The sequence below is a fragment of the Stegostoma tigrinum genome, unplaced genomic scaffold, assembly GCF_030684315.1.
Source record: "Stegostoma tigrinum isolate sSteTig4 unplaced genomic scaffold, sSteTig4.hap1 scaffold_101, whole genome shotgun sequence".
NCBI classification, from domain to species: domain Eukaryota; kingdom Metazoa; phylum Chordata; class Chondrichthyes; order Orectolobiformes; family Stegostomatidae; genus Stegostoma; species Stegostoma tigrinum.
The window spans coordinates 108006-129775 of NW_026728053.1; the positions used below are offsets into that span (position 1 = coordinate 108006).

At 43.8% G+C, this 21770-nt stretch overlaps 1 long non-coding RNA gene across 1 annotated transcript; it reads left to right on the forward strand.

Moving 5' to 3' along the window:
* The first annotated feature begins 7682 nt into the window (after positions 1-7682).
* LOC132207562 (uncharacterized) lies at positions 7683-10466 on the forward strand. The gene is made up of 2 exons (XR_009443572.1): positions 7683-8274; positions 9022-10466. It is a non-coding gene; the product is annotated as an uncharacterized LOC132207562 (long non-coding RNA).
* Positions 10467-21770: the final 11304 nt, after the last annotated feature.

The window sequence follows — 21770 nt, forward strand, 5'->3', positions numbered from 1 at the left end:
CCTCCCCTCCTTGAAATAAAGATTTGCACCTCACGTGCCTTCTAAAATACATGCTGTGCATAGAAGCTAAATTTTTGTGCTTCATGTACATGCCTCTTGCTGCGTTCTGCTGGGATCTTTTAAGAATCTAGAAAAGATTACAGCCAATACATCCATTTGGGCAGCACGGTGACTCAGTGGTTAGCTCCGCAGCCTCACGGCGCCAGGGGCCCGGGTTCGACTCCAGCCTCGGGTAACTGTCTGTGCGGAGTTTGCACATACTCCCTGTGTCTGCATGGGTTTCCTCCATGTGCACCAATTTCCTCCCACAGTCCAAAGATGTGCAGGCTAGGTGGATCGGCCATGCTAAATCGCCGGTAGTGTTCAGGGGTGTGTGTGGGTTATAGGGGTGGGATGGGATGCTGCAAGGGGCGAAGTGGACTTGTTGGTCCGACGGACCTGTTTCCACACTGTAGGGAACCGAATCTAATCTAATGTCTGCAGTCAACTCTTATAATCCTCCATGTTATCATCTAATTTAGTCTGAAGGGATGCCTGACAACTAATGAAGTGAGGGAACAGGCTTTATGTCTGTATTAATTGAGGATGAATTGATTGTGAGTTGGCTGTATAAATATGGGAGCTAGTAATTAGGGGTTGACGTTTATGGAGTATTTTTAAAAGAAATAAAGCTCTGATGGTACGATGTTGGGTTGGACTCTTTGCGTACCTGGAATCCAATTCTTCAGGTCCAGGGAACCTATTAACTTAGTCTTCTCAGTTTTCCTCAATGTTTTCTTGAGGATTTCCTTCTCCCTTTCGCTCCCGACTTTTCGCCCATTGATTTTTTTTTGTATGTTTTCTACTGTGAAATCAGATAGAAAATATTGGTTCAAAGCTTGTGCCATTACCTTCATTTCCCATCATCAATTCCCCAGTCTCACCCTCTCATGAGCCATTATTCACTGTATTTACTCTTTTCCTTTTTATAGATTTGTGGAAGCTTTTACTGTATTTATATTAATGTCTCCCTCATTATTATTTTGGTCATCTTTTGTTCACATCTGAAATAGTTTCAGTTCCACAATTTTCGAATCTTTCTTTCAATTTATACTATCTTTAACTTTCTTAGATAGCAACAGATGGCACCATGGTGCATTCTAGCTGTACATCCTTTCATTCTAAATTGACAATATTTTTGTTCAGAGTTATGAAATATCCCCTGAAACATCTGCCATTGCTTCTCTATGGTCTTACCTTTTAAACTATTTTCCCAGTTCAACTCTGCCTTTATACTCCTGAGTTATCTTCAATGAAAGTTAAAGATATTAAACAGTTTCAGACCAAATTCTCATCCTCGTCCTTGATGTAAAATTCTACCACATCCTGATCATTCTTATCCAGAGAATCCTGTACTATGTTATGGTTGATGAGTTGTATCTCAAAACATACTACCAGGTCTAAAATATCTTAATCCCTGCTTGGTTCCAGTGGTACAGTTTTAAGACTCCAAATGCACTCTATGAATATATCCTGAGGGGTAGATAACTGCTCTTAACATCAAGGTGCCGTTCAACCAAATATGACATCAAGGAGCCGTCGCAAAGCTGCAGTCAGTAAGAATCAGGTGAAAAACCCTCTGCCGGCTGGAACCTTACCATAAAGGAAGTGGTTGTGGTTGTTGGAAGTCAGTTGCCCCAACTCCAAAGCATCACTGCGGGGGTTACGTAAATTTGTGCCCTGAGCTCAACCATCTTCAACTGTTTCATCAAATGCCAAATGCCATCCCTCCGTCAGAATGCCATACGTGGGGATGTTCTCAGTTTATTGTGTCATGTTCAGCACCACTCATAGCTCCTCAGATGCTGAAGTAGTCCATGTCCACGGAACATAAGTGATGAGAAGCAAGTGGTAGTTGTGCTGTGCAACTTACGGGCAATGAACGTCACCATTAAGGAGAATCTAACCATTGCCCCATGACTTACACTCCTTTACTGCCAATATGCTGAGGCTTATCAGGTTTCCAGAAACTGAATTGGACCAAACTTGTAATTATTGTGACGACAAGAGCAGGTCAGAGGTTAAGAATTCTGCAGTGAATAATGAGCCCCCTACCTACACAAAGCCTGTCCACCATCTATAAAGCCCAAGTCAGGAATGTAATCTCCACTGGTCAGGACTGGTGCAGCTCCATCAACACTCAGGAAGCTTGAATCATATGGACAAAGCAGCCTGTTGGATTGGTACCCCACCCACCACCTTCAACATCTGTTCTATCATCAGTAATGTATAATTAGTGCCCCATGCAAGTTTCCCTCCAAGCCACACACCATCCTGACTCGGAACTATATCGCTGTTCATTAATAGTCATTGAGTGAAGATTCTGGAGCTTCTTTCTGAACAGCACTACTCTAAGGACTGCAGTTATTCAAGAAGGCAGCTCACCACCACCTTCTCCAGGGTAATTGGGCTTAGCCAGCAACATCCACATCCCGTGAATAAAAAAGAATCTTCCAGGCTATCTGTGCCAATTGGACTCACAGTTTATGGTAACATCTTTCTTACAAGATCCCATTACTTCTTGGTCTATCGACTGTATGCTATCCTGGACTGTATCTTCTGTCAGGGGATCTATGAATCTGAAACTGTCACAGCTATGACTTCTTTCCTTTGCTGTTCCTTATCTCTACCCAAACTGATTGTCTATTTTGCCTGGGAGCCAGTTGGCTGGTTTGTAATTCAGAGTGATACCAACAGCCTGGGATCCGACACTGTCTGAAGTTACAATCAAGGAATCTTCTTCTCAACCTCTCTCCTCATCTGAGGTGTGGTAACCTTCAATTTCAACCACCTCCAGTTATCTCTCTCGACTGTGAGAGCAGACCTGTGGTCCCATCTGGGACTATAGTGACTTTGAATCTCCAAACCAAGATAATTTCTCACCAATGTATTGATCTCATCTTTGACACAAGACAAAAAAACAAACAAATTAAACCCAATGAGATGAATTTTGGATCACTGGATTACATAGCATAATTGGACAACAAAATGCACTATTGTTAAAATAATTAGGAATTCAACCAGAAAGGCCACTAATGTGAATCCTGGATCTGTGTATCATTTGAAATTATTTAATTGGATAGTTTCAGTATTTGGCCACAAGATGGAGAAATCTGCTGAGGTGATGTACCCAGAAGATAGAAAGATGATAGAAATGTTTGGAGAGATATGGGCCAAGCACAGGCAGGTGGAACTAGTTCAGTTTGGGATTGTGATCAGCACAGGCTGGTTGGACCAAAGGATCTGTTTTCATGCTGTATGACTCTATGAAACTCAAGCTTAATTGTCCGAAACTCACATTCAGACATATCTAACCTTGATCATAATCTTACACAAAGATAGCCGACTTTATCCCTCAGAGTTGCAGACTCTTCAATTTTACATCCTCAAAGACATTTAGCAGGAATAGCATGGATTATAGAGTGAGTTGAGTAGATTGGTTCATTATTAATTCTTAACTAAATTTGATTTATTTTACATTTTTAGACAACATCAGGTGAAGATGTGCGTGATTTCACCAAGGTGCTGAAAAATAACTTCAGATCAAAGAAATACTTTGCCAAACATCCTCGCTTGGGTTATTTACCACTACAAACAGTCCCAGAAGGTGAGAACCTTGAGATGTAAGTTTATTGATGTGAGATTTACTAATGTATCACTCCCCATTTGGGGGTTGACAAATATTGCAGCATTATTCGTTCTGCAGCTTAGCAGGAGAGTGAGGTTGTCCATTTGCGCCGATATCAGAAGTACACAATACAAGAACAAGAGGGGCTTAACTGATATCATCGGCCCTCTCGCCTTGAAAGCAGTGTAGTTACTCAGAGTGCATCTGCTGTGGACTTGTTGATACTGTCACTAACGTGCAACCTTCCTTGATATCTTTCTCTGTCCTCCAGTTCTGTCTTTAAAAACTACAATCAATTACCCTCTCCTCAAAAGGAAAGAACCTTTGGCTGAACAGAGAACAAAGAACAGTACAGGCCCTTCGGCCCACGATGTTATGCCGACCTATTATCCCACTCAGATCAAACTACCCTGCATACCCTTCATTTTACTATCCTTCATGTGCCGATCCAAGAGCCGTTTAAAAGTCTTGAAATGTATCTGACTCCGTTACCACTGCCAGCAGCGCATTCCACACACCCGCCACTCTCTGTGTAAAGAACCTACCTCTGACATCTCCCCTATTCCTTCCTCCAGTCACCTTAAAATTTCTCCCCCTCGTAATAGTCATTTCTGCCCTGGGAAAAAAAATCTGACTATCCACTCCAGCTATGCCTCTCATCATCTTGCATACCTCTATCAAGTCACCTCTCATTCTTCTTTGCTCCAATGGAAAAAGTCCTCGCCCCCTCAATGTTTCATCATAAGACGTGCCGTCCATTCCATGCAGCATCCTGCTAAATCTCCTCTGCACCCTCTCTAAAGCTTCCACATCCTTCCTATAATGAAGCAACCAGAATTGAACTCAATATTCCAAGCGCTGCTCCATCCCCACAAACTAATGCTCGATTCCAAATCCCTTTTCTCTTGATGCTTTAAATTCAATGCTGTCTTTCGTGTAATTTCATATTTGAATTCACTGGTCCTGAGCCGCTCGCGGCGATGTGCCCCCGCGGTCCTGCTACAGTGCTTTGAGATGGAAACAAACATGACTGATGAAGGTCCACCAGTTGATGTAGTACGTTTAGATTTCAAAAAAGCATTTGATAAATTACAACTCATAAGGTGACTCAAAAGAAAGCAGCCCATGGGTTCAAGGGTAGTATATTAGGATGGACAGAGGACTGCATCGCAAACAGAAGTAGAGAAGGGGCAGCAGGATGGTAACTTATAACTGGTGTCCGGCCACAGGGTCCCTGCTGCGGAGGCCGTACACCTAATGTTCCCTGGGTTGATTTCGGAAATGGAGGAGGGGATTGCCATGCTTAGGAATGTTGGGCGGATGGGATTTATAAGATTGAAAGAAATCTTATTTTTTCAGCATTTCAGATTCTTAAGAGGCTTGATAGTGTATATCCGTAGAGAATGCTCCCATTTGTGAAATATTTTATGACCAGAGGCCACATTTTCATATTAGTTGCCTGTTAATTCAGGGGAAGAATTACTTCTTTCAGGTGGTAGCAATCTATTCAACACTTTAGCAGAGAAGGTTTTCGAGGTAATGCCATCAATTATATGCTAGGCTGAGATGGCCCGTTTAATTTTCAAATCAAGAAACAACAATAATGAGGAAAGGGTAGTCTTCACAGTGGAAGATACTTCAAGGATCCCCTTATCCCTGTATTCTTTAGTAATGAATTAAATACATCACTACCACACCATCACTACCATTACAGAAGTAGTAGTAGACAATCTAATGGAGTAAAAGCAGATCAGACTCTTTGCCCTGATGGTTTACTTTCTATGATTCCAAACAAAGGAGCTTCAGAGTTGGTGTATGCATTGATTGTAATTTCTGAAAAAGGTTTCGATTCTCGAGAAGCATCTGAGGGCTGGAAAACTGCCGATGTGACATCCCTATTTAAAAAGGAGAGAGGCAAATTGTTGGAAATATGTGGCAATCAACTGTGAAGAAAATAATAGCAGGACATTTGGAAAATCAGAATCTAATCAAACAGAATCACCATAGCCTGACGAAAGTGAAATTATGTCTGGCTAATTTGTTTGGGTTTTTCAAGGAAGTCCCAACCAGAATTAGTAGAGGAAAACCAGTAAATGTGTTGTATTTGGACTTTGAGCAAGCATTTGAGAATGTACTCAAAAGTAATAAGCTAAGAGCTGAGGTTTTGAAGGTAGTATATTGCTATGGATCAGTATGCTTTGCATGGCCAGGAAGGAGAGATCACATCTACAGTGAAATGCACCAAGTGAATAGATATTTTGGGGAATTTGGTGGCAATGTGGTAAGTCAGTGCAGAGGGTAAGAGGTGCTATTTGCTTGCTTTTTTTGCCTGATAGTTGGTCAGCTTTTTTTTTTGAGACAGGGCGAATTGAAGCCAGAAGCGGGGACCCAGAAGGTGAACCCGGTTCATTGGTTGGTGATAGCTACTGGTTTAAGAATCTATTATCGGTAACTTTCAGATTGAAAGTAAATCGGTGAAATATATACAGGCTACAAACTAATGTTTTTAAATCAAATTAAGATTTAAGTAATTGAAATGGAGATGCCGGGCCAATGATGATTTAAACCTCCATGACGGGGGAGTGGTCAGACACCATACTCCAGCTCAGGGTTGATGAACTGGAATCTCAGTTTCGACCAATCAACAAATCATGCGGGGGAGAGTTACCAGGGAATGCTCTGTTTCCGGAGGCAGTCACACACCTTAGATTAACTACCTGAAGCTCGGTCAGTGGCCAGGGACGTGGGACTGTGACTAAGGACAGGGCAGGTGGAAGGATCCAGGATGTCGTGCAGAAGGAACCTTGGCCTTTGATCTTATCGAACAGGTTTGAGATTCTTTCTTCCTGTGTGGATGAGAGGTCAGGGTATATGGAAGATGAGTAAACTGACTATAGCACGGTGGTACAGGGGGACATTCAAGAGGGGATAAAAAGTGAAATGTAGTTATAATCAGAGGTAGTATAGTTAGCGGAATGAACATTGTTGGTTGTGACTAGGATCGAGAGTCTCGAAAGTAGTGTTGCCTGCCTGGCGCCCAGGTTTAGGATATTCCGTCTTGGCTACCAAGGAATTTGAAGTGGGAGGTGTAGAAATCCAGCTATCGTGGTGGACACAGGTACCATTGATATGGAAGAAAGCGGAAAGAGGTTCTGCTGAGGGATTATGAGCATTGAGGTGCTGAGTGAGAAGGCAGAACCAAAAGGTAATAATCTCGGGATTCTTATCTGAGCAATTTGGCACGGTGTGAACAAAACTGAAGATGTCAATGCATTGTTCAAATGATGGCATGGCAGAAATGTGTTTGAATTCATGGGACATTGGCATTGGTATGGGGAAGGAGGGAGTTGTTCCGGTGGCATAGGCTTGATGAGAATCATATTGGGACAAGTATCCTGGCAAAAGACATAGCTAGGTCTGGGGGTAGGGCATCAAAGTGAAAAGTGTGGAGCGGGTGAGTCCAGTTGCATGGAAAAAGTTAGAAGCTAGTAAATGCTCAGCAAAGTTTCCAGAGCAAGTAATAGGACAAAAAGTATGGAAATAGTCAGGAGTCTCAATTCAGGTGCAGCAGATAAGAAGGGTGGCCGTAAATGCCAGACTGAAGGTCTTTTATTTAATTGTAGGGAGTGTATAAAACCAAGTGAATGAGTTTGTGGTGCAGATTGAAATTGACAGATGTATTGTTCTGGGTATCACAGACATGAGGTTGTAAGGGGATAAGTGTTGGGAACTAAATATCCAATGATACATGTCCTATAGAAAGAACAGACAAATGGACAGAGATGCCAGGGTTGGCTTGTGAGTAAGAAATGGGGCAACGCTGAAGGAACCACAGGTCTTGAGCTTGTTTATTAATGACTTGGAGGAAGAGGTGAATGTGCTGTGGCTAAATTTGTAGATGACTCAAAAATATTTGGAAAGACAAGGCATGGCACAGAAACAGAGATTTACCAGGATGTTACTTGGATTGGAATGTATTAGCTTTCAGGAGGGCTTGGTGGAAATGTTGTATAATAATAAATGTAATGAGATCAACCATGATCTCACCGAATGGTGGAGGAAATTCAATGTGCCAAATGACTTTTTGAGTGAGTCTTGTTGTTTGACAATGAATTCGTAAAGGTGTTTTTTTTGTCTCTTGGATGAGATGTAAAAATGAAATGTGTACGCTTCCTTTTCATCTGGCAATAAATAATCGTTCTGAACGATTTCCATTGACTAGTGGCAATCTGACAAGCATCACGATGTAAAGAGATTCTTAGCTTCTTTTTAATTGTCAAGTTATTCTTTGGAATTAATTCAGCATATATTTTTGCATCTCAGGAATTATATTCATCACTGCATCTCAAAAAGTACTCTGTTGTATGATAACAGCATTTTAAAGAACACTCTTCAATGGTTGTGATTTTCAGTTGCCATAACACACATTAAATTACATTGTTGGCCAATCTGTCCATGATTATTTCATTGTCTTACATTTCAAACAGACAAGGAAATATTGGTGATGCAATGAAGAGTTTGATGATAAAATATAATTACTGTTACGGTTTCCTCTTGGACGAAATATTCTCATCAAATTGACTGGTGAAGGAAATGGGACACTGACTGTGAGTACTTTGAGTGTTTAAGTGACTCCTAAAATGAAAATTATGACCTTGATTTCTCTTGCATGCAGATATGAAGAGACTATTTTAAAAATCCTCTCGGTTCGTGGTTCAGGCATAAAGGTGTCACATGTATATTTATGTATATACATGTACATGTGTAATCTGAAAAGAAAATGACGATAAATCACTTGTTACAAGGTGTGAATGAGTTATCCAGATAGTAAGAACTGCCAAAGTTGGTGTCTGAGATAACACATTGTGGAGCTGGGGGAAAGCAGGCAGCATCAGAGGCTCAAGAAAGTTGATGTTTTGGGTCAGGACCCTTCCTCCAAAATGGAGGGTGGACGGGAGCTCAGAAACAAATAGTGTGGAGAGGGAGGAGGTGCTGGGGAAGGTAGGTGGGATGGTGATAAATGAGTACTATCCAGATTGGAACAGATTTACCCCAGAAGGTATTGAATACAAGTTCCAAATCACTCTCAAAATCCTAGTGACTGTTAACATTCATGTTTTTTTTGTCTGTGTGTTTCAGTAGTTGCATGTCAGTTTGAATGGTTCATTGAGAGTGAGGAACCTATGGACTCACACACACCAACATGGAATTTAATTCAAAGAGTGACTCCTCTTCAAAGTACTTAGTCGCTTTTAAAATCTTGACCATTTCTGCTGTCTAGTTGAACAAGTGTAGCTGAATACTGCTTCAATAGGAATTAGTGTTTAATAGGAACATATTTGTGAAACTTACAGTTCCTCAAGCTTTAGCATAAACTGGTGGAGACTTTCGGCGCTTGCAAAAAGGCTCACCTCTCTTAATACTGAAGGAAAATTGGAGTTTAAAAGTAAGTTCATCCGCTGTCGGGGAATGAAATGTTAATGTTGACTTGAATATAATTTTTAAAAAAGTAATATATTTGTGTAGCACTAAACTCAAATTAAAATTTGGATATGCCAGTTGACTCCTGTTTGACACTGTATGGAATGGCGGTGACATCAGATTCAGTGATGATTGAGAATCTAAAGAATATGAGGATAAGATTTAACATCCAAATATCATTGAACTCTTCAAGGAATGTATTACTGGAAAAGGGGGAAAGCATGTATGTCTATTAGAATTGAATACACTCTGAAGGCGGTGGCACAGATGAAACAGACCTGTGTGCTAAAACTTATCACAAATTTCACATTGAATGGAGCAGTTTAAACAGGCTGGAGGAAGCAGACATGCCAGCGCAAACTTTTGAATTTGTGCATTCTGTTCATAAACATCAGCAAAATTGTGGGAACCTGTTTATTCTTTCTCTTTTATTGCACAGAACCATACGATTACACTAATTTTGATTAGGAATTTAAAGATTATGAGCCCCGTCCGTTTGACTCGCAGTTTGGTACCATAGGTTGGTACGATCTTCGTTCAAGAAGGAAGAGGGATGTTCCAGACACAGAAAATCGTCAAACCATTTTCTACAAAGTCTGTTTCTGCTTAGTATTAATTAATGCAGTTAACATTTTCAGATCGACATGATTGCAGAATGGAGTCAATAAAACAAATTCCATCTGATATTCAACATAAATTTTAAGTTTGGAATAACAAGCTCACAAGAAAGATGACCTGGTTTTAGATATCACTTGGGACCACAGACTAACAGACAAAGGAACAAAGCAAAACGACTCTGCGATTTGATGTAGAAACTCCTGACTCCGAAGCCTGCAGCCGCCCTCCAATTCTCAAGTCAGAAGTGTGTCAATGATGGTGCAGATCCAACAACACTGGAAACGATCTTGAGTCTAGACCAAAGCAGCCCCTTGATTGGCACCGTATCCATTCTCTCCACAACTAACTCCAAGACACAATAATGTGTCCATATACAAGATGCACTGCCACATTTTTTTTCCAACTATTCTTACACCCGCCTTTCCAGACTTAGAAAACTCATCTTCAAGGTCAAGGACATCAGACATGGTAGCACTAATCCCAGTAAAAATCACCTCCAAGCTACTCTCAAACTGATTTGGAAATGAATGATTGTTCCTGAGTCAATATTAGTAATCTCTTTTGGAACAGCATTGTGGGCCTGTCTACAGCAACATGAAGCTGTTCAAGAAGTCAATTTGTGCTGGACAATCAGCAACAGCTATGTCTCATTAAAGAATAAATAAATCGGAAAGAAATCCATCTGAGAGTCACAAGCAAATGGGTAACTTTTTTTTGTTCACTCTGCAGCTCGTGGGCTATTACCAATTTTGACAATGACAAATGAAGCTTTTGTTTGGTTTGCTATTGATAGCATCTGTCCACAAAATAAAAACAATTGGCATCAGAGATAATGGGAAGTGCAGATGCTGGAGAATCCAAGATTACAAAGTGTGGAGCTGGATGAACACAGCAGGCCAAGCAGCATCTCAGGAGCACAAAAGCTGACATTTCGGGCCTAGACCCTTCTTCAGAAAAGAGGGAGGAGGAGAGGGCTCTGAAAGAAATAGGGAGAGGGGAAGGCAGATTGAAGATGGATCGAGGGGAAGATAGGTGCAGAGGAGACAGACAAGCAATAAGGAAGGAGAGGATCAAATATGAAGGTAGGCTAGCTAGTCATATCAGAAATCATAGTAACAGCTTCTTTCAATACATAAGAAACAAACGTGAGGCAAAAGTAGACACTGGGCCACTCCAAATTGATGCTGGAAGGCAAGTGGTGGGAGATAAGGAAGTAGCTGAAGAACTTAATAAGTACTTTGCGTCAGTCTTCACAGTGGAAGACATGAGTAATATGCCAACAATTAGGGAGAGCCAGGGGGCAGAGCTGAGGATGGTAGGAATTACAAAAGAGCAAGTGCTAGAAGAGCTAAAAGGTCTAAAAATTGATAAATCTCCTGGCCCCGATGGGCTATATCCTAGAGTTCTGAGGAAGGTGGCTGAGGAAATAGCAGAGGCTTTGGCTATGATCTTTCAAAAGTCACAGATGATTGGAAAATTGCTGTTGTAACTCCCTTGTTTAAGAAAGGATCAAGGCAAAAGATGGAAAATTACAGGCCGATTAGCCTGACCTCGGTAGTTGATTAAAATTCTTGAATCATTGTCAAGGATGAGATTTCGAAATTCCTGGAAGTGCAGGGTCAAATTAGAACAAGTCAGCATGGATTTAGTCAGGGGAGGTCGTGCCTGAAAAACCTGTTAGAATTCTTTGAAGAGGTAACAGGTATGTTAGACCAGGGAAACCCAGCGGATGTTATCTATCAAGACTTCCAACAGGCCTTTGATAAGGTGTCTCACAGGAGGCTGCTGAGCAACGTGAGGGCCCATGGTGTTCGAGGTGAGATACTGGCCTGGATTGAGGATTGGCTGTCTGACAGAAGGCAGAGAGTTGGGATTAAGGGCTCTTTTTCAGAATGGCAACCAGTGACGATTGGTGTCCCGCAGGGTTCAGTGGTGGGGCCGCTGCTGTTCACCTTAGAACATAGAACATAGAACATAGAACAGTACAGCACAGAACAGGCCCTTCAGCCCACAATGTTGTGCCGACCATTGATCCTCATGGATGCACCCTCAAATTTCTGTGACCATATGCATGTCCAGCAGTCTCTTAAATGACCCCAATGACCTTGCTTCCACAACTGCTGCTGGCAACGCATTCCATGCTCTCACAACTCTCTGCGTAAAGAACCTGCCTCTGACATCCCCTCTATACTTTCCACCAACCAGCTTAAAACTATGACCCCTCGTGCTAGCCATTTCTGCCCTGGGAAATAGTCTCTGGCTATCGACTCTATCTATGCCTCTCATTATCTTGTATACCTCAATTAGGTCCCCTCTCCTCCTCCTTTTCTCCAATGAAAAGAGACCGAGCTCAGTCAACCTCTCTTCATAAGATAAGCCCTCCAGTCCAGGCAGCATCCTGGTAAACCTCCTCTGAACCCTCTCCAAAGCATCCACATCTTTCCTATAATAGGGCGCCCAGAACTGGACGCAGTATTCCAAGTGCGGTCTAACCAAAGTTTTATAGAGCTGCAACAAGATCTCACGACTCTTAAACTCAATCCCCCTGTTAATGAAAGCCAAAACACCATATGCTTTCTTAACAACCCTGTCCACTTGGGTGGCCATTTTAAGGGATCTATGTATCTGCACACCAAGATCCCTCTGTTCCTCCACGCTGCCAAGAATCCTATCCTTAATCCTGTACTCAGCTTTCAAATTCGACCTTCCAAAATGCATCACCTCGCATTTATCCAGGTTGAACTCCATCTGCCACCTCTCAGCCCATCTCTGCATCCTGTCAATGTCCCGCTGCAGCCTACAACAGCCCTCTACACTGTCAACGACACCTCCGACCATTGTGTCGTCTGCAAACTTGCTGACCCATCCTTCAATTCCCTCGTCCAAGTCATTAATAAAAATTACAAACAGTAGAGGCCCAAGGACAGAGCCCTGTGGAACCCCACTCACCACTGACTTCCAGGCAGAATATTTTCCTTCTACTTCCACTCGCTGTCTTCTGTTGGCCAGCCAATTCTGTATCCAAGCAGCTAAGTTCCCCTGTATCCCATTCCTCCTGACCTTCTGAATGAGCCTTCCATGGGGAACCTTATCAAATGCCTTACTGAATTCCATATACACCACATCCACAGCTTGACCCTCATCAACCTTACTAGTCACATCCTCAAAAAACTCGATAAGGTTTGTAAGGCATGACCTACCCCTCACAAAGCCGTGTTGACTGTATTTGATCAAGCCATGCTCTTCCAGATGGTCATAAATCTTATCCCTCAGAATCCTTTCTAACACCTTGCAGACGACAGACGTGAGACTTACCGGTCTATAATTGCCGGGGATTTCCCTATTTCCTTTCTTGAAGAGAGGAATTACATTTGCCTCTCTCCAGTCCTCAGGTACGACTCCAGTGGAGAGCGAGGATGCAAAGATCTTCGCAAGTGGCGAAGCAATTGCATTTCTCGCTTCCCAAAGCAGCCGAGGACAAATCTGATCCGGGCCTGGCGACTTGTCAATCTTAATGTTTGACAAAATTTTCAGTACATCAGCTTCCTCTATCTCTATCCATTCCAGCATGCACACCTGCTCTTCAAAGGTTTCATTCACTACACAGGTCGTTTCTTTCGTAAAGACAGAAGCAAAAAACTCATTTAGGGCTTCCCCTACCTCCTCAGGCTCCACACACAAGTTCCCTATGCTATCCCTGATCGGCCCTACTCTTTCTTTGACCATTCTCTTATTCCTCACGTAAGTGTAAAATGCCTTTGTGTTTTCCCGGATTCCTTCTGCCAAGCCTTTCTCGTGCCCCCTCCTGTTAATGTTAATGATCTGGATGAAGGGACTGGGGGCATTCTGGCGAAGTTTTCCGATGATACGAAGATAGGTAGACAGGCAGGTAGTACTGAGGAGGTGGAGAGGCGGCAGTAAGATTGAGACAGTTTAGGAGAGTGCTCCAGGAAATGGCTGATGAAATTCAATGTGAGTAAATGTGAGGTTTTTCACTTTGGTAAAAAGAATACAGACATGGAATATTTTCTAAATGGTGAGAAAATTCGTAAAGCAGAAGTACAAAGGGATCTGGAATTCTTGGTCCAGGATTCTCTAAAAGTTAACTTGCAGGTAGAGTCCATGATTAAGAAAGCGAATGTAATGTTGTTGTTTACCTCAAGAGGGTTGGAATATAGAAGCAGTGATGTGCTTCTGAGGCTTTATAAAGGTCTAGTTAGGCCCCATTGAGAATACCGTGTCCAATGTTGGGCCCCACACCTCAGAAAGGACATACTAGCCCTGGAGCGTGTCCAGCGGAGATTCACACGGATGATCCCTGGAATGGTAGGTTTGACATACGACGAACGGCTAAGGATCCTGGGATTGTACTCATTAGAGCTGAGAAGGTTGAGGGGAGATCTAACAGAAACTTACGAGATAACGTGTGGCTTAGAAGGGGTGGACGCTAGGAAGTTGTTTCTGTTAGGCCAGGAGACTAGGACCCGTGGGCACAGCCTTAAAATTAGAGGGGGTAAATTTAAAACGGAAATGAGATGACTTTTGTTAAGACAGAGAGTGGCGGGCTTGTGAAATTCATTGCCACGGAGTGCAGTGGGGGCCGGGACGTTGGATGCCTTCAAGGCAGAGATCAACAAATTCTTGATCTCACAGGAATCAAGGGCGACGGGGAGCGTGCTGGGAAGTGGAGTTGAAATGCCCATGAGCCATGATTTAAATGGCGGAGTGGACTTGATGGGTCGAATGGCCCTACTTAGACTCATATCTTATGGTCTTAAGTTAAAGGGTCGGACATGAAGCCAATAGAGGTGAGTGTAGGTGGGGAGAGGTCAGTCTGGGGAGGACAGACAGGTCAAGGGGGCGGGAAGCGGTTAGTAGGTCAGGAATGGGGGTTTGGCTTGAGCTGGGAGGAGGGGATCGGGGAGAGGAAGAGCAGATTAGGAACGTGGGGACGAGCTGGGCTGGTTTTGGGATGCAGTGGTGGGAGGGGAGATTTTGAAGCTTGTGAAGTCCACATTGATACCATTGGGCTGCAGAGTTCCCAAGTCTCAGTTAAGGAAGGACAATAAACACTGGTCAGTCAGTCATACATCGAACAAAAAAAGTTTATTTTTTTAAAAAAATAGGATGCATCTGTCAATCAAGTGGCCAAGTATTATCGAGTTTTGAGAAGATTTTTAGCTCAGGATTGAGGTTTTGGATGTAAGATTGCTCACTGAGCTGGAAGGTTAGTTTTCAGATGATTCGTCACCATTCCAGGCGAAATCATCAGTGAGCCTCCAGTGAAGCGCTGGTGTTCGGTCCCGCTTTCTATTCAAGTGTTTAGGTTTCCTTGGGTTGGTCATGTTATTTCCTGTTCTTTGGCTCCAAATCCATCTACCATCCTCAGAAAAATGTGTTCTCCACAGTGTAGTTTGTGTATGGAATGAACTGCCAGAGGAGTGCCAGAGGCTATTATAATCACAGTATTTAAAAGTCACCTGCATGGACACATGAATAGGAAGGGTCTGTAGGGATATGGGCAACATGCTGGCAAATGGAACTAGTCATTTATGATATCTGGTCAGCATGGAGGAGTTGGACTGAAGGGTCTGTTTCCCTGCTGCACAACTCTACGACTCTGTCTTTGTCTCTTTGTGTCTCTCTCTCTCGCCCTCGCTCCCCACTCCCATTTTCTCCAAACCCACCCCTCGCCACACACACAAACTGTCTCTCCATCTCTCTGTGTGTGCCTCACTCTGTGTCTATGTCTCTCTCTCTCTGTTGTCTTGTCTCTGCCACCTCGCTGTGCACTTCTGTCTCTTTCTTTCTCTTTCACTGTCTCTTGTGTGTGTGTGTGCATGTGTGTGTGTGTGCGCGCGCTCCTCTCTGTCTCTCGTCTTGTCTCTGCCTCCCTCTGTGTGTGTCTCTGCCGTTGTCTCTCCCCTGTCTCTCCGTCTCTCCCTGTGAACTTCTCCCTCTCCCCTGCCCCCGCCCCCGGCGCTCTGTCTTTCTCTGTGTCTCTCTTCCTCTCGCCGTGTGTTTATCTATCCGTGCATCTCCACCCGCTCAGCAGGCAGCATTGAGTTTTTTTTTAAAAGTTTAAAAATCTGTTTAAACCCAACCCATCCGCAATCAGACTGCATTTCTAATTCTCTCTCTCACACACACAGTCTGTCTCTTTCTCCTTCTCAGTCAATCCCCTTCCTCTCCTGTTCCTACTCACGCCTTTCCCCCCCGCCCATGCCTCGGTGACGAGTCCACTGTCTGGAACCCTTTTCCCGGGAGGGGACTGAGGACCCAGCTGTTCTGCATCGGGATCAGCGGACCACGATCCCGGACCCCTACAGCCTCCAGCATGACCACTGGGCGAGGAGCAGGCATCCAGGCTGCTGGAGCGCTCGCTGCTCAGTGGCTCGGCCCTGCGCCGCCTTGGCCGGGAGCGGGGATCCGAGGTGGGAGAAGGCCTCTTCGCCCGGCTCCTGGGCACAGCTACCTGCCTGAACAATAAAATGTGAGACTGGATGAACACAGCAGGCCAAGATCTTGGATTCTCCAGCATCTGCAGTTCCCACTATCTCTGGTACCTGCCTGAACAGCTGCCTGGCACCGAACCCACCCCCTCTCCTCCCCTCCTCTCTCCCCGCCCCCTCCTCCATTCCCCACCCGCCCCTCCTCCTTCACCCCAACCCCCTCGTCCTACCCCCCGCCCCCTCCTCCTGCTCCCTCCCTCCATTCATCCATTCCTTCCTCCTGTCAGTCCTCGCTCCCTCCCTCCAGCCATCCATTCCTCCCTCGCTCCAGCCGTCGCACCCTCCCTCCCTCACTCCAGTCAGTCAAAACAACAAAGAAAATTACAGCACAGGAACAGGCCCTTCAGCCCTCCAAGCCTGCGCCGACCAAGATCCTCTGTCTGACCAGTCACCTATTTTCTCACGGTCTGTGTCCATTTGCTCCCTGCCCGTCCGTGTACCTGTCCAAATATATCTTAAAAGATGCTAATGTGCCTGCGTTGCCCACCTCTGCTGGCAATGCGTTCCAGGTGCCCACCAACCTCTGTGTAAAGAACTTGCCATGCATATCTCCCCTAAATTTTCCTCCTCTCGTCCACGTCCTTTTGGTAATGGACACAGTACTCTAAATGTGGCCGAACCACAGTCCAATACAACTGCAACATGACCTGCCAACTCTTGTACTCAATACCCTGTCCAATGAAGGAAAGCATGCCATATGCCGCCTTGACCACCCTATTGACCTGCATTGTCACTTTCAGGGAACAATGGACCTGAACACCCAGATCTCTCTGTTCATCAATTTCCCCCAAAACTTTTCCATTTACTGTTTCGTTTGCCCTTGAATTTGATCTTCCAAAATGCATCACCTCGCATTTGCCTGGATTGAACTCCATCTGCCATTTATCTGCCCAACTCTCCAGTCTATCTCTGTTCTGTTCTGTAATCTCTGATAGTCCCCTTCACTATCTGCTTCTCCATTCCTCCCTTGTAGTGCGATTAGGCAAGACTTAGGAGGCATAGAATGGGTTAGCAAAATGCAGGGGATGGGGACAATTGAATTGTGGAGCTGGTTTAAGGAACAGATATTGCGTGTCCTTGAGAGGTACGTCCCTGTCAGGCAAGGAGGAAGCAATAAGCTAAGGGAACCGTGGTTTACTAAAAAAATTGTATCTCTTGTTCAGCTGAAGAGGGAGGCTGATGTGACGAGACCAGATGGTTCAGATGAGGTGATGGAGAGCTACAGATTAGTTAGGGAGGATTTAAAGAGAGAGTTAAGAAGAGCAAGGAGGGTACATGAGCAGACATTGGCAGGTAAATAAAGGAGAGCCCTAAAGCTTTCTATAGGTATGTGAGGAATAAGAGGATGACTGGGTTAGGCAAAGGGCCAGTCAAAGACAGAAGTGGGAAGTTGTGTGTGGACGCTGTGGAGATTGGAGAGGTGCTAAATGAATATTTCTCATCTGTTTTCACTGAGCGACAGGAGAATATTGCAGAGGAGGTGACTGAGTTACGGGCTACTAGAATTGAAAAGGTTACGGTTAGTAAGGATGAAGTGTTATCAATTTGACAACGTGTGAAGGTAGATCAAACCCCTGGGCCTGATGGGATTTTTCCGAGGATTGTCTGGGAAGCTAGGGAGGAGGTGGTGGAGCCTTTGGCCTTGATCTTGGAGTCCTCATTGTCTACAGATTTAGTACCAGAGGACTGGAGAAGTGCAAATGTTGTGCCCTTGTTCAAGAGGGGCAGTAAGAATGACCCAGGCAATTAAAGACCTGTGAGCCTTACGTCTGTTGTAGGAAAAATTTTGGAAAGGATTATAAGAGATAGGATTTATAATCATCTAGAAAGCAACAATGTGATTGGAGATCGTCAACATGGATTTGTCAAGGGCAGGTCGTGTCTCACAAACTTCATTGAGTGTTTTGAGAAGGTGACCAATCATGTGGATGAGGGTCGGGCAGTTGGCGTGGTGTACATGGACTTCAGTAAAGCCTTTGATAAGTTTCCCCATGGTAGGCTATTGGAGAAAATACAGAGGCACGGGATTGAGGGAGATTTAGCCATTTGGATTAGAAACTAGCTTTCAGTAAGAAGGCAATGAGTGGTGGTTGATGGAAAATATTCAGCCTGGAGTCTGATTACTAGTGGTGTGTCTCAAGGATCTGTTTTGAGACCACTGCTGTTGTCATTTTTATAAATGACTTGGATGCAGGCATTGGTGGATGGGTTAGTAAGTTTGCAGATGACACTAAAGACAATGGAGTGGTGGACATTGTGGAAGAATGTTGCAGGTTGAAGGGAGACTTGGATAAACTGCAAAATTGGGCCGAAAGGTGGCAAATGGAGATGAATACGGATAAATGTGAGGTGATTCACTTTGGGAGAAATAATAGGAAGGCAGGACACCGGGTCAACAGAAAGATTCTTGGTAGTGGAGATGAACAGAGGGATCTTGGTGTCCATGTACATAGGTTCCTGAAAACTGCCCCCCAGGTTGATAGTGCTGTTCAGAAGTCTGATGGTGTTTTAGGTTGCATTGGTAGAGGGATTGAGTTGCGGAGACGTGATGTCATTCTGCAACTCTGCAAAACGCTAGTGCAGCCTCGCTTTGAATATTGCATGGTCGCTCCATTACAGGAAGGATGTGGAATCGTTGCAACAGGTGCAGAGGAGATTTACCAGGATGTTGCCTGGTCTGGAGCGAAGGTCTTATGAAGAAAGGCTGAGGAACTTGGGTGTGTTCTCATTGGAGAGAAGGAGGCTGAGAGGGGATTTAGTAGAGACATACAAGATGATCAGTGGATTAGATAGGGTGGACAGTGAGAGTCTTTTTCCGAGGATGATGACTTCAGCTGGTACAAGGGGGCACAGCTACACATTGAGGGGTGATGGATTTAAGACAGATGTCAGAGGCAAGTTCTTTCCTCAGAGAGTGGTACGGGGGTGGAATGCTCTGCCTGCCAATGTAGTGAACTCAGCCACATGAAGGGCATTTAAACAGCCCTTGGATAAGCATATGGATGCTGATGGGACAGTGTAGGGGAATGGACTTAGATTAGTTCACAGGTCAGCGCAACATGGAGGGCCAAAGGGCCTGTTCTGCGCTGTGTTGTTCCATGTACTATTACAGTTCACAGATCACATTTAACACTAAAATGAGTGGTAGAGTAAAGAGGATAATGAAAATCTGCAGATGGACACAAAGTTGAAGTGAATGGACAAGGGTCTTGCAGATGGAGTGCAATGATGGTAAATGTGAGGCTATCCATTTTGGTAGCAATTAGGGCAAAATGGAGTATTACTTAAATGGTGAAAAATTGTAGCATGCTGCTATGCAGAGGGAGCTGGGCAACCTTGTGTATGAATCACAGAATGTTTGCAGATGCAGCTGGTAATTGAGGCAACAAATGGAATAGTGTCCCTTATAGCTCGAGTGATGCAGTTTAAAAATCGGGAGGGGATGCTCCAGTTGTATAGGGTGCTGGTAAAGCTTGATGTAGAGTAGTTTGTACAGTTTTAGTCTCCTCACTTTAGAAAGGATGTGCTGGCACTGGAGGGGGTGCAAAGGAGTTTCACAAGAATGATTCCAGAATTGAAAATGTTGCTGTATGGGGAGAGATTGAGGAGACTAGGATTGCACTCACTGAAACTTCGAAGAATGAGGGGTGTTCTAATAGCAACTTTTAAAATGATGAAAGAAATAGATAGGAAAGAAACACGGAAGTTGTTTCCACTGATGGGTGAAATTACAACTGGGGGGGCACAGCCTCAAAATAAGGGTGAACAGATTTAAGACTGAGTTGAGGATGAGCTGCTTCATCCAAAGGGTTGTGAATCTGTGGAATTCTCTGCTCAGTGAAACAGTTGAGGTTCCCTGATTGAATGTTTTAAAGGCCAAGACAGATAGATCTTTGAACAGGAAAGGAATTGAGGGTTATGGTGAATGGCGGGGTAAGTGGAGCTGAGTCCGCACAAAGATCAGCCATGACCTTATTGAATGGCGGAGTGAGCTGAAAGAGACAGATGACCTACTCCTGCTTTATTTCTTATGTCCGTATGTCCTTAGATTGCCATCCTTGTCATTCCTCCTTCCCTGGAATAGGCCAGTTCTGAACGCTGATCAGTAGGTCTTTAAATAACTCCCGTGTATCAAATGTCGACTTGTTCAATAAAAGCTCCTCCCAATGAATACTGCTCAGCTCCTACCTAATACTCCTTCCCCCAATTTAGTAGCTTCCCACAAGTTCCTGATTGTTCATAGCTATCTTAAAATGTAAGGCGAGGCGATCACCCTGTTTGAAGAAGCTCCTGGTTCAGTGTTTTTCCCCATGTGGGAGTCAGCTGCAGGTTTTCTTGTTCCAAGCTTGGGGAGGAAATGGCCCAGTGGTGGTATTGCTGGACTGTTAATTCAGAGATTTAGATAACATTCTGGGGACCTGTGTTCAAATCACAGCACAGCAGATGGTGGAATTTGAATTGAACATCAAAGAAAATCATGAATGAAGAATCTAATGATGACCATGAATCCATTGCCAAATGTCAGAAAAACCCAACTGCTTCACTGATGTCCTTTAGAAAAGCAAACTGCCATCCTTACGAGGTCTGGCCTACTTGTGACTGAAGACCCACAGCCATATGATTGACTCTGAACTGTCTCCTGGGCAACGAGGGATGGACAATAAACACTGCGTAGCTAGTGATGTCCTCCTCCCATTAACAAATAAATAAAATTGGATTCTACATTTTCTGATTGAAGATTGTTTCTTGTTCTCTCAGTAATTTCATCGCTTACAGTCAGTTTCCCTCCTGCCTGTCTTTTTGGAATGTCACGTAGCCCTGCACATTTACCTCCAGTGTTGATCTCCTTATAACCATGTCTTTGTAATAGCTCTCAAATCATGCCCGTCAACCTGTATGTGTGCTCTTAATTTGTTGATTTTGTTCTGAATACAATGAGCACGCAAGCAAAGAGTCATTAATTTAGCTTTATAACTTTATATGACCTCTTGACACTATTTACAGCTGTTTTCTGTTTCTACATGCTGTCTTTTCCAGTCCCATGCTGAGTATTGTTATCCCAATAGTTCTTTAATGTCAGTGTGTGTGTATTCCTGGGCGAATATGCTCGTGTGGTCTACGGAGTTGTGGAGGTCGCAGTTCTAGGACAGCCATTTCATAGGCCTCTGCTGCAGCTAAGAAGAAAAGACAATCTCTTGCTCTGAGCTCTGCAAACCAGGGCGATGTCAAAAAGAAACAAGGTCAAAAGAGTTTCAACCAGAATCTCAAAATTAACTGCTGAATTCATATCAGCATTACAGGGATCGCCCAACTTAGTGGCCACAACATCCCATTTTCTATTCTTCACAAACAATCCAAATTCTGAACTATCCGTATCCCTCTTAACATTTATGTTTTTTGAGCTAATTTCTTGTGTCTAACTTGTGCATATTTGTGGTGCCTTATGACTTCTTGCGTTTAGCAATTGATAAACTCACTCTCTCTTGAATTGA